This window comes from Mirounga angustirostris, unplaced genomic scaffold (assembly GCF_029215605.1).
Source record: "Mirounga angustirostris isolate CCGP_5_RB_7025 unplaced genomic scaffold, mMirAng1.0.hap1 SCAF_2, whole genome shotgun sequence".
NCBI classification, from domain to species: domain Eukaryota; kingdom Metazoa; phylum Chordata; class Mammalia; order Carnivora; family Phocidae; genus Mirounga; species Mirounga angustirostris.
The window spans coordinates 123,707,043-123,720,668 of record NW_026991710.1 but is presented as its reverse complement, the minus strand read 5'-3'; positions in this window follow the sequence as shown (position 1 = coordinate 123,720,668).

Genomic DNA, 13,626 nt, shown 5'->3' with positions numbered 1-13,626 from the left:
GGCAGAATTCAGTTCCTTGAAGTTACAGGACTAAGTTCCTGTCCTTGCTGGCTGTCAGCTGAGGACTGTCTACAGCTTCTAGAGGATGTCCACATCCTTGGTTTGTGGTCTTCTTCCTCTACCTTCAAAGCCAGCAACAGTAAGTTGAGTTCCTTTCAAGCGTCTCCTCTTTTTTCTTCATCTTTTTCTTTTATTTATTTTTTTAAAGGTATTTATTTATTTAAGAGAAAGAGAGTGAGAGTGCACGACAGGGACAGAGGGAGAGGGACAAGCAGACTGCCCACTGAGCAGGGAGCCTGACATGGGGCTTGATCCCAGGACCCCAGGATCATGACCTGAGCCTATGGCAGATGCCTAACCAACTGAGCCACCCAGGTACCCCCATCTTATAGTTTTAAAGACCCGTGTGATTAGATTGGTACCGCCAAGATAATTTAAAATAACCTCAAGATCCTTAATCTCATCTGCAAAATCCTTTTTGCCATGCAAGGTAATATATTCACAGGTTCTGGAAGTAGGGTATGAACATCTTTGGGGCCCATTATTCTGCGTACCACACCTGGTGATGTTAATAAATGACCTGACACTGGAACAGTCTTCAATTTTCAGTCAGTCCACAGCTGTCAGTTTCGTATATTGCATATTGATATCTACAGCTTCCTTTGCTATGCTAAATTCAGACTTTCTTACATACACCAATAAATAAGTGTTTGAGGATCTTTCATAATATAGAACTATATAGAATAAGGAGATGGAAATAGAGATGGAGATGAGGGATGGTTTTCTCTTCCAGAAATGGCAGAAAACAACAGCAATTTGAGCATGTTTAAATGCTGATGGGAGGGAACCAGTAGAGAAGGAGAGGGAAGTGTGGCACACTGGGAGTAATTCTCCCACATCTATCTGTTCTTCCCTTCTGCCACAGTAAAAGACTTGTGGATAGGCACAAGGCCACCTAGCTAGAAGGACATTTCTCCCCCTTTAGAGCTAAAGTCCTGAATAGTGATTAGTTCCTTTTTTTTTTTATAAGATTTTATTTATTTATTTGACAGAGAGAGATAGCGCGAGAGGGAACACAAGCAGGGGGAGTGGGAGAGGAAGAAGCAGGCTTCCTCCAGTGATGCATTCTCTGATGTGTAGAAGGCAGAACGAGGTGTCCAGCACAGCTTGGTCATCTAGCAGCATTCTAGAGTTCATAGGGAAGAAACAGGGCAGTGGCAGCCTCCTGATTTGATCCTCTAAATCCTGTCATTGGTCGCTAGCTCTGCCACCACCTAATTATGCCCTCTAGGAGAGCCTAGAGGCCACTTCCTTCACCAAGCACTGGGTAAGGGAGCAAGAGGGCATCTCTCTCAGGCTCTCTTGATATCCAGAGAGACAGTGGGAAATGCCATGGAAATTGCATTTCCTGATGACAGTGGGACAATGGAACTTCAGAGGGGGAAGAACCTAGGCGGTAGATTCTAACAAAGACATGTTTGGTGTGGTTAGTACAATGAATCCACAGAGAAGAGTAATAGGGGTGTTCTGGAATAAATGGGCAGCCCACACAGCTTATGGTTTACATAGAAGGAATACTTTGAGGTCAGCTGAGAAGAAGCTAACTAGACCTCACTGTTTGGATTCATGACTTCTTACCAGGTTCCCAGAACTAAGCCAGTGTACAGACCCAAAGCCCCTCAACAGAGGTGGGGGCTACATGCCTCTTAAAAAGAACCCTGCAGGAGAGCTATAGGTATACACAGTGAATTTCCTCCACAGGGTGGAGAAGAGCTTTCCGCAGAGTGACCTGCAGCTATCTACCCACGGGACCGTGCACCGAGGAAAGGGAAATACCCAGAACTCCTGGGAGCTATGACATACTGACTCTAATTTTACACTGATCCCCAGAGACTCCAAACTCTACAAAAGTCCACCAAAGTCGGTGCTTATGGATGTCAGGCTTTTACATAAAGTCTCGACCCAAATTCAGCTAACAGTGGGTCTAGTGGAACTACAGATCCACATTGTGTTTATTTTTACAGTTACAGGATATATGGTGAGAATGCACACACATAGACTTGATAACTAACAAAGCACCATTCTGGTTTCCTGTCCTTCGGAGTGAGGGCTATTATGAAAGGAAAAACCATTTAGAGTCTCTGGAACTCTTCCCACACAATACACCAGTAGTAATTGGGAAGAGATACTTGGGAAGGGATTGTAGAATTTACCACTGCCATAAAAACCTCGAGAGAAGCAGGGTTAGTGATTCCTATTATATCTGCATAAAATGTTTCTTTGTGACCAGAGCAACAGCCTGAAGGGCCCTGGAAAATGATAGATTATTGCAGACCTAATCAGATTGTGATGTTCGCTGCAGCTATAGTTTTAGATGTATATTGACCAGAACAAGTCATCACCCTGGCACCTGACACGTGACCTGGCAAATGCATTCTTTTCCAACCCAATCAGGAGCAGTTTGCATTTATACAGCAGAGACAAAGCTATACCTTTTATTGTGTTTGATGAAACATCACCTTTTTCTTTTTACAATGATTATTTGCAGTGTTAATTGAACCTAGTGAGCAGGAGGTAGAAACTATATATGCCCGAGGGTGGGAGATAAACTGTGAGAGTTCAGGGCCCTGCCACCTTGATGAAGTTTCAAGGGGTTCAGTGATTTGGGGCATATTAGGAGATCCCTTCTACAGAGAGACAAGTGGCAGTACCTTGCATCAACCACTGCAAAGAAAGAGGCACAGTGTATGATGAAGCTTTCTGGATTTTGGTGACAACCTATACCACATTTGGGCATGCCACACCACCCCATTCATGAGATAAGCCATCAGCTGCCAGTTTTAAGTGGGTCCTGGAACAAGAACGAGCTCTGCAACAGGTCTAGGCTGATGAGCAGGCTGACGTGCCTGTTGGGCCTTATGGCATAACAGATCTAATGGCGTTAGAAGTGTGCCTGGCAGCAGAGATGCTGTTTGGAGACTTTGGCAAGCCCTAGATTAGACAAGGTTTTGGAGGAAGTTCATGCTATAACTTTCTTGTTTTGAAAAGCAGTTCTTGGGGCGCCTGGGTGGCTCTGTCGGTTAAGCAGCTGCCTTTGGCTCAGGTCATTATCTTGGGGTCCTGGGATCGAGCCCCACATCAGGCTCCCTGCTCAGTGGGGAGCCTGCTTCTCCCTCTCCCTCTGCACTGCCCCCCCCCCCATGCTCTCTCTTACTCTGCTCTCTCTCAAATAAATAAATCTAAAAAAAAAAAAAAAGGCAAGGGGACAGGACCCTGAGGGCAGAAAGAGCTTCGGCACTGTGGTTGTGAGGAATGGCTGATTATATACTTGGGAGCTGGGGGAGGTCAGGAGAAAGGGAGGTGTCCAAAAGGACTTTCATATGCTAAAGAAGACCCTCAGGATACTGGAGGCCTTGCTCTTGTCAGGCTAAGGTTGATTTTCCCTCTAGCAAAGCATTAAGACAGTTGGGAGTTTCCAGGAGGAATGTCACACATATGGGGGGGGGGGAGGTGAGGTTGCAGGGTGTCAGCTTGTGCTTTGTCCTCAGCTTGCCTTTGGCTCCCTCATCACTGAGATGGTGTCAGCAGCTAGACCCCAAGACCTGACCTTTCCTGCTCACCTGCTTGTACCCACTGACCTTTATCCCATGTTTTTCCTCAAGCATTTCTTTCCAGCTTATCTCTTACCTCAGACAAAAGACCCGAGATGCATAGCATCTCATGATGATAGAAACCAAAACTACCCCTCAAACAATGAGGACTGCCTGGACAAAGTTCCGCCCAGGTGGGCCCAGGCCATCTAGACCAGTTTCTCTTTCTCTTTTTTTAAATTTTATTTAAATTCAATTTAATTAACATATTCTGTATTATTAGTTTCAGAGGTAGAATTCAGTGATTCATCAGTTGCATACAACACCCAGTGCTCATTACTTCAAGTGCCCTCCTTAATACCCATCACCAGTTACCCCATCCCCCCCATCTCCCCTCTAGCAACTCTCAGTTTGCTATAGTTAAGAGTCTCTTATGGTTTACCTCCCTCTCTGCTTTCCTCTTATTTTATTTGTCCTTCCCTTTCACTATGTTCATCTGTTTTGTTTCTTAAATTCCACATATGAGTGAAATCATATGGCTTATTTCACTTAGCATAATACCCTCTAGTTCATCCACGGTGTTGCAAATGGCAAAATTTCATTCTTTTTGATGGCCGAGTAATGTTCCTCTGTGTGTGTGTGTGTGTGTGTGTACTGATATGGAAAACAAAGGCAGAAGGAAGTGTAGATTAAATTAAACGTCCTTATAACCTGTAGTCCATTGACAAGTACTTGAGGCAGGCAGAGTGTAACCTTCTTCCAGGAAGCTCCCAACTGTCTTAATGTTTAATGACTAGCTAGAGGGAAAAACAACCTTAGTTTGACAATAGCAAGGCCTCTGGTATCCTGTGAGTCTCCTTTAGCATATGAAAATCTTTTTGGAACTTCCTTTTGTCTTTACTTCCCCCAACCCCAAAGTATATCATCAGTTGCCCCTCACAATTCTGGGGCAGCAGCTCTTTCTGCCCCTGGGTCCTGTCCCAGTGCTTTAATAAAATCACCTTTTTTGCACCAAAGATGTCTCAAGAATTCTTTCCTGGCCGTCGGCTCCAGACTTCACCAACATTCAAAAACTACATCATATGCCGTATCTTCTTTATCCATTCATCTATTGATGGACTTCTGGGTTCTTTCCATATTTTGGCAATTGTGGACATTGTTGCTATAAATATTGGGGTGCATGTGCCCCTTTGAATCACTGTTTTTGTATCCTTTGGATAAATACCTAGTTGTACAATTACTGGGTCTTAGGGCAGTTCTATTTTTAACTTTTTGAGGAACCTCCATACTGTTTTCCAGAGTGGCTGCACCAGTTTGCATTCCCACCAACAGTGCAAGAGGGTTACCCTTTCTCTGCATCCTCGCCAACATCTATTGTTTCCTGAGTGTTACTTTTAGCCATTCTGAACACAACAGGAATGTCCACTCTCACCACTGTTGTTCAGCATAATACTAGAATTCCTAGCCTCAGCAATCAGACAACAAAAAGAAATAAAAGGCATTCAAATGTGCAAAGAAGAAGTCAAACTTTCATTCTTCACAGATAACATAATAATCTATGTGGAAAACCCAAAAGACTCTAGCAAAAAAATTGCTAGAACTGATACAGGAATTCAGCAAAGTGGCGGGATATAAAATCAATGCACAGGGGCACCTAGGTGGCTCAGTTGGTTGAGCATCTGCCTTCAGCTCAGGTTATGGTCCTGGGGTCCTGGGATCAAGCCCCCCAGTGGGCTCCCCGCTCAGCAGGGAGTCTGCTTCTCCCTCTCCCTCTGCCCCTCCCCACCGTTCATGCTCTTTCTCATTCTCTCTCAAATAAATAAAATCTTTAAAAAAATTTAAAATATAAAATAATAAAATCAATGCACAGAAGTCAGTTGCATTTCTATACATTAAAAATGAGGCAGGGCGCCTGGGTGGCTCAGTCGTTAAGCGTCTGCCTTCAGCTCAGGTCATGATCCCAGCGTCCTGGGATTGAGTCCCACATCAGGCTCCCTGCTCAGCGGGAAGCCTGCTTCTCCCTCTCCCGCTCCCCCTGCTTGTGTTCCTGCTCTCGCTATGCCTCTCTCTGTCAAATAAAAAAAAATAAAAAATAAAAATGCGACAGAAGAAAGAGAAATCAAGGAATCGATCCCATTTACAATTGCACCAAAAACCATAAGATACCAAGGAATAAACCTAACCAAAGAGGTAGGGATCTGTAGTCTGAAAACTATAGAATATTTATGAAAGAAATTGAGGAAGACACAAAGAAATGGAAAAACATTCCGTGCTCATAGATTGGAAGAACAGATAATTGTTAAAATGCCTATGCTACCCAAAGCAATCTACACTTTCAATGCATTCCCTATCAAAATACCATCAACGTTTTTCACAGAACTGGAAAAAACAATCCTAAAATTTGTATGGAACCAGAAAAGACCCCAAATAGCCAAAGGAATGTTGAAAAAGAAAGCCAAAGCTGGAGGCATCACAATTCTGGACTTCAAGCTCTATTACAAAGCTGTCATCATCAAGACAGTATGGTACTGGCACAAAAACAGACACATAGATCAATGGAACAGAATAGAGAGCCCAGAAATGGACCCTCAACTCTAAGGTCAACTCATGTTCAACAAAGCAGTAAAGAATATCCAATGGAGAAAAGACAGTCTCTTCAACAAATGGTGTTGGGAAAATTGGACAGCCACATGCAGAAGAATGAAATTGGACCATTTCCTTATACCACACACAAAAATAAACTCAAAATGGATGAAAGACCTACATGAGACAGGAATTCATCAAAATCCTAGAGGAGAACACAGGCAGCAACCTCCTTGACCTTGGCCACAACAACTTCTTGCTAGATGCATCTCCAAAGGCCAGAGAAACAAAAGCAAAAATGAACTGTTAGCACTTCATCAAGATAAAAACCTTTTGCACAGCAGAGGAAACAATCGATAAAACCAAAAGACAACTGACAGAATGGGAGAAGATATTTGCAAATGTCTTATCAGATAGAGGGCTAGTATCCAAAATCTGTAAAGAACTTATCAAACTCAACACCCAAAAAAACAAAAAATCCAATCAAGAAATGGGCAGAAGGGCCGCCTGGGTGGCTCAGATGGTTAAGTGTCTGCCTTCGGCTCAGGTCGTGATCCCAGTGTCCTGGGATCCAGCCCCGATCGGGCTCCTTGCTCAGCGGGAAGCCTGCGTCTCCCTCTCCTTCTACTGCTCCCCCTGCTTGTGCTCTCTCGCTCTCTCTGTCAAATAAATAAATCTTTAAAAAAAAAAAATGGGCAGAAGACGTGAACAGACATCTCTCCAAAGAAGACATACAAATTGACAAGAGACACATGAAAAAATGCTCCACATCACTTGGCATCAGACCAGTTCTAACTTAACCCTGATTCACACCTGCATAGATGGACCATGCAGTGACCCATGGAGTGACCAACAGTTACCTTTACTTTATTATAATACTAAAATCTGCCCAACGAGGAGCACAAGACACTTTCACATAACATACATTGTATGTATAGGCATGTTTTCCTTAAGGCACATGCCCCACCCTACGTCCACCTCTATATATGATGACAAGGCTCCCCTATCTAAATATTCATCCTAACCCTAAATAAAAGGAACCCATTTACCCTTACTGGAGGAGTCATGGCTTTGGAAGTTATTCCTCATGATCTCCTTGTTTGCTGCAAATAATGTTTACTTTGTGTAATAACTCCACCTGCTGCAGTTTCTCTCTGTGACTCACCAAGGAGCAAATTCAAGTGGGAGTCCTTGGACTGTTAAGAACTGTGACGGGCATGAGATTTTTACCCTGTTTGCAAACTAACAGATTAGCCTTCCATAGTTTCATAAATGCCAATAGAAGATAGGGGACATCTTGGTCAGAGACAAAGGACTTTTCTACTCCTAGCACAGCAGGCAGTGTGGGCTTCATGTCTGCGTTGGTTCCCTTGCCTTCCAAGTTCCATGGGTTAGGTGAAAAGGTCCCAGTGTATGCTGTGAACGTAGCAGGTTTGCGTCACAGCCAAGGAACTCCAAATTTAGAAAACCCAATCTTTTAAGAACGATCTGCAGGCGAACCTGCCCAACTTTTGCCCTGGAGGGAGAACTCGTCCATATTGTCCTGGTCAGGAAACAAATGTGCTCTTTGCCCAAGGAGATATTATCTCTCCATTCCAAGGCTGTTTGCCATATAAATCCTTGAAAATATAGTTCAGAACAAAAGCTGATAGGCAGCAAGTGGAAATGTAAGGAATGAATTATCCCCTAATAAAGAGTAAACTAGATAACCAGACCTACTTGACTTGTATCACCAAAAAATCACACATTTGGCGAATAGAGGCCTGACTTGAGTCAACCTGACAGAATTACTTGTTTTCCATCCCCAAGACAGCTGTTAGACTTAGAGCTGTTTTAATAAGTCAAGGCCACATACCCTTGAGGAAGGTCTGAGATAATACGGAAGGTGCATTCCATGAATCTTGTCTCAGGTTTAGCAAGGAAAGCATGCAAAAGGTGAAGGGAAATAGCCACACCTTTTGTTATCATCAGACAATTATTTTAAATGAATTGCCAAATAATTTTTTTTTAAAGATTTTATTTATTTATTTGACAGAGAGAGACAGAGTGAGAGAGGGAACACAAGCAGGGGGAGGGGAGAGGGAGAAGCAGGCTTCCTGCAGAGCGGGGAGCCCGATGCGGGGCTCGATCCCAGGACACTGGGATCATGACCTGAGCCGAAGGCAGACACTTAACGACTGAGCCACCCAGGCGCCCCGAATTGCCAAATAATTGTAAACAATGATTACTGGTCATATGATTCAGTCAAGGTTCTAGCTGGTCCTATGATTCAACCAAGGTCACACATGGTCAAACAGGTTGGTGTTTTGAGGAGAGTTTACTAGAGGGATTGTTTACAGAGGTTTGGACAAGGAGTATGGAAACCACTAGGGGTGGTGTAGTAACAGGGCAAAGAGGAGAAAGTACTTGCAGGGATCTGAAGATAGATTGTGTGGAATAGGTCATCTAGAAAGAGCCATTACCTTATGTGGAGGGATGACCTCATCAAGGGGAGTTGAAGCAATGCTCCCCCTCACTCTCCTCCCTTTCTCTGATCTTCTTTCATGCCCTCTATTGGCCAAATTGGAAGCCAGAGGACAAGGAAGCCTGTTGATAGAAACCAGCCTCCCAGGGCACAGAACACAGCAGAGGAGGGCAGAGGATGGATTTGGAATGACAAATGGAAGAAATCCACCCCAGCATAATGAAACAGTATTAAAAGTAATACTTAAGCTTAAAATATTCTGACTCCCAATGCTTCTATTGCTGGCTAACTTTTATTATGAGAGGGAATGAGCTGGAAATTAGATGTTTGGGACATAAATCTGCCTAAATTTATATGATGAACAGTATTGTTTATTTATATTCCATACCTATATAAATATGAATGATTTACATCATTTTACTTGCTAGTGTCCTTCTGAAACTGGCTGATACTTCCCCATCATCACTCCTATTTTACCCACAGAAAGTATGATCCATTATGATTTTTGAATGTGCCCTTATTTTTATGTGGCCCGCTGCAGATTTGACCCAGTTATTTCAGCCATTTTCACGTTTGATTCTCATCACTATGGGGTGAATGAACCGTGTGGCCATCTCCACTGATTATGAAGGGGCTTGCAGTGACAGGATTAGAGGTGCCACAGCCTGGTCATTCTGCACAGGAACATTCTTCTCAAGAATCAGTCTAAAAAAATCAGCAGAAAGGAAGATGCTGAGCCTTTCAAATTCTTTTCCATTTGACTTTTCAGCTACACTGTCACCAGCATTTTTTAAGCTAATACAGTAGGACAGGTATCCTGAAATAAGGGCCCTGCATCTTTGGAAAGAGCAAATGGGGGACAATATCCAGATCTGAAGTTTATAGCCACACAGAACTGACCATACTAGTTAACCTCAGGGACCCCCCCAATTGCACAATGTATATTTTTCTGAAGGAAGTGAAGCAAGGCAGTGAGAGCAAATTTTGAAACTGAAGACTAGTAAAATTTTATGCAAAAATATACCAAAGTGAATCTTGGCGGTCCAGTTTTCTTTCTACTTATATTTAATCCTTAACATTTCTAATAATGAACTATTATCATATATCACATTACCTGGACTATTGTCATCTTCACTTATGGCCATAAAAAATTTCAGCTTTAAACAGGGACTGTGGTTTCTTAATCATATCATTTTAAATTTGGGACATTGTGTGTGTATGTTTGTGTGTGTGTGTACAGTTACAAATTCTTAGATCTAGCAGGGTTTTATTTTTGTTTATTTTTCCCCAAAGATGGTTTATAAAGCTAGACACTTTCTTATTGTGGAAGCCTATTGATATGAACTAATATTTCTATTTCTATTTATAATATTTATTTATTATAAGTATTATACATATTGTATATGTAATATAATATTAATATTATAATATAATATCATATATTTATATTTAAATTAGTAGTATTATATGTAAATTTATATAATAATACATATTGTATGATATATAGTATATACATACATATTATAATAATATTTATGGTGGAGGCCACATAATCCAGTTTACTGCTGATTTAAAGAAAAAGATTTCCTTAGTCTTAACTAACAACTCTTTCTTCAAGAAAAGGTTAAGAACCTTACAACTCCTCTCTTTGCTGCTATTTTCATCACTTTTTTCTTTTACTTTTGCTTAACAGGAACCCATTCATTACTCATGCTTTTGAAGCTTTTCCATCACAGTACCCCTAATAGTGGAGAAGAGTGAACATGTCCTTCCCAGGGGTCTGAAATAGCACCTGAAGGTACTGCAAGGAAGAAATTTCTCTCATTTTATGTTTTTTAGGAGTTTCTATTTAAATTCCAGTTAACAGGTGGTGTAATGTTAGTTTCAGGTGTACAATACAGTGATTCCACACCTCCATACAACACCTGGTGCTCATCATGACAAGTGCCCTCCTTGATCCTCATCACCTATTTCACCCATCACCCACCCACATCTCCTCTGGTAACTATCAGTTTGTTTTCTATAGTTAAGAGTCTGTTCCTTGGTTTGCCTCTCTCTTTTTTTTCTCCCATTGCTTGTTTATTTTGTTTGTTAAATTCCACATATGAGTGACATCATATGGTATTTGTCTTTCTCTGATTGACTTACTTAGAATAATACTCTCTAGCTCGTTGCAAAGGCTAGATTTCATTTTTTTAATCTCATTTCATGTTTTATTTGAAGAATTTATTGAAACTTTGCAATCTAGCTATATAAACACACATCTATAATGTAGAAAATTAAAACAACTATATCTGCATATATTTAATTTAAATTAATGTATCAGTAAGTTTGGTAAAATTGTTGCCATTTATTTCTTGTGGCTTTGAATATACCCCAAGACATTGCCACTTATTTTATGGACCAAGTTTGAGATTCTGGGCATGCAGTTTTCCTAAATATCTTTCAGTCAGCCAACAAATATTTACCTATTATTATTTGGCACTGAAGTAAGCACTTGAGTTACTATGGGGAATGTGGTATCCTGATTTCTGTCTCTGTACCTTCACCTATGCAGTCCCCTTGTTTAGAATGTCCAACCCCCTTTCTTCCCACCTATTCAAGTCCTGTCTGTGGCTGTATCTCCCCATCCCACGTCACTCTGATTTCCTACAGTTCCGAGAAGACGACTATTTCTCTATTGGATAAGGATAGCGACCCTCCCTCAGGTGCCTAGCAATAAGTTGGCTGAGTAGAGCGGGGGGGATATAAATTTCAAGACCTCTTCCTAAAACTAGTGCTGATATGTACATTAACATCCCAGCAAAGGGTGTTTCTTATACCGGCTAGGCTGAATTTCCCAAATCAGTTGAGTAGTTCCTGTCCCCTTCGTCGCTCCTGTAAATATGCAAGGTGGCAGAGGATCTATGTCTTTTTCCTGGAGCACAACCATGGTATGGCTGGCTAAGCAGTTGGATGGTAAGAACTTGAGGGTACTGCATGCATCCTGTTTTCCTTGTGCCCTTTTCTTTGAGCCTAATCCATGAGATACAGTCCTGGTTGTCCACAACAGGGGCTATTTCGGCATTTATTCTTACAAAGACTTATCTTATTATTTAAATGTTTTCTGTGTCTTCGTAGACAGTGACCAGGCTAGGCTATCTTTTACTTCATTTAAAAAGGGATCTAGGGGTGCCTGGGTGGCACAGTCCATTAAATGTCTGACTCTTGGTTTCGGCTCAGGTCATGATCTCAGGTTTGTGAGTTGGAGCCCCATCGGCTCCGTGCTCAGCACAGCGTCTGCTTGAGATTCTCTCTCTCTCCTACTCATGCTTGCTCTCTGCCTCTCCCACTCTCTCTAAAATAAAACAATCTTAAAAAAATAAAAAAATATAAAGGGATCTAGCGCAGCTCTCAGCAGGCAAGACACACTCACTCAACAAGTGCCTGGTGAGTCGGAGTATAGTTGTACTATTTTGATAGTGGAATAATACCTCTTATGATTCTCTCATACCTCTTATCCAGCCTGTATGTCTTTGCTCATTACTCTTACATACATTAAGTATGATGCTCAACTCACTAAGTATTGAATGAATGAGTGAATGAATAAGTTAATGAATGAATGAATTATAGGAATAAGTATTAAAGTCCAGGCTTTCAACTCCTGTATCCCCCATGATACCTTTTCTCCCTTCCTTCCTTCCTTCCTTCCTTCCTTCCTTCCTTTCTCTCTCTCTCTTCCTTCCTTTCTTTTCTTTTCTTTTGTAGGCTCCACGCCCAGTGTGGAGCTCAAGGTGGGGCTTGAACTCACAACCATGAGATCAAGACCTGAGAGGAGATCAAGGGTAGGCTGCTAAACCGACTGAGCCTCATGTGCCCCTTTCCATGATACCTTTTCTGACTGTTCCAGGCCTTAGTGTTATTCCCTATTCTGTATCATTCATTAGTGGCTAAAATAGGCTACCATAAATGGTTGGTTATATTCCATGTTTGTATTCTATCCACTCAACCAAATTTAAAAGGCTAGGAATTTTAGGTTTTTAATCCATTTTGAATTTGTTTTTGTGTATGGTGTAAGAAAGTAGTTCAGTTTCATTCTCTTGCTTGTTACTGTCCAATTTTCCCAACACCATTTATTGAAGAAACTGTCTTTTTCCCATTTTTTATTCTTTCCTGCTTTGTTGAAGATTAATTGACCATATAGTTGTGGGTTTATTTCTGGGTTATCTCTTCTGTTCTGTTGAACTATGTGTCTGTTTTTGTGCCAGTACCATACTATTTTGATCACTATAGTTTTGTAATATAACTTGAAGTCTGGAATTGTGATGCCTCCAGCTCTGCTTTTCTTTTTCAAGGTTGCTTTGACTATTTTGGGTCTTTGGTGGTTCCATACAAATTTTAGGATTGTTTGCTCTAGCTCTGTGAAAAATGCTATTGGTATTTTGATAGGGATTGAAACCATAAAAATCCTAGAGGAGAACACACGCAGTAACCTCTTTGACATTGGCTATAGCAACTTCTTTCTAGATATGTCTCCTGAGGCAAGGGAAACAAAAGCAAAAATAAACTGTTGGGACTTCAAAATAAAAAGCTTCTGCACAACAAAGGAAACAATCAACAAAGGCTGGAAGAAGATATTTGCAAATGACATTATCTGATAAAGGGTTAGTATCCACAATATATAAAGAACTTATAAAACTCAACACCCAATGGCTCAGTCGTTAAGCATCTGCCTTCAGCTCAGGTCATGATCTCAGAGTCCTGGGATTGAGCCCTGCATCGGGCTCTCTGCTCCATGGGAAGCCTGCTTCTCCCTCTCCCACTCCCCCTGCTTGTGTTCCCTCTCTCGCTGTGTCTCTCTCTATCAAATAAATAAATAAAATCTTAAAAAAAAAACCCTCAACACCCAAAAAATGAATAATCCAATTAAAAATGGACAGAGGACATGAATACATATTTTTCCAAAGAAGAAATACAGATGGCCAACAAACACATGAAAAGATGTTCAAA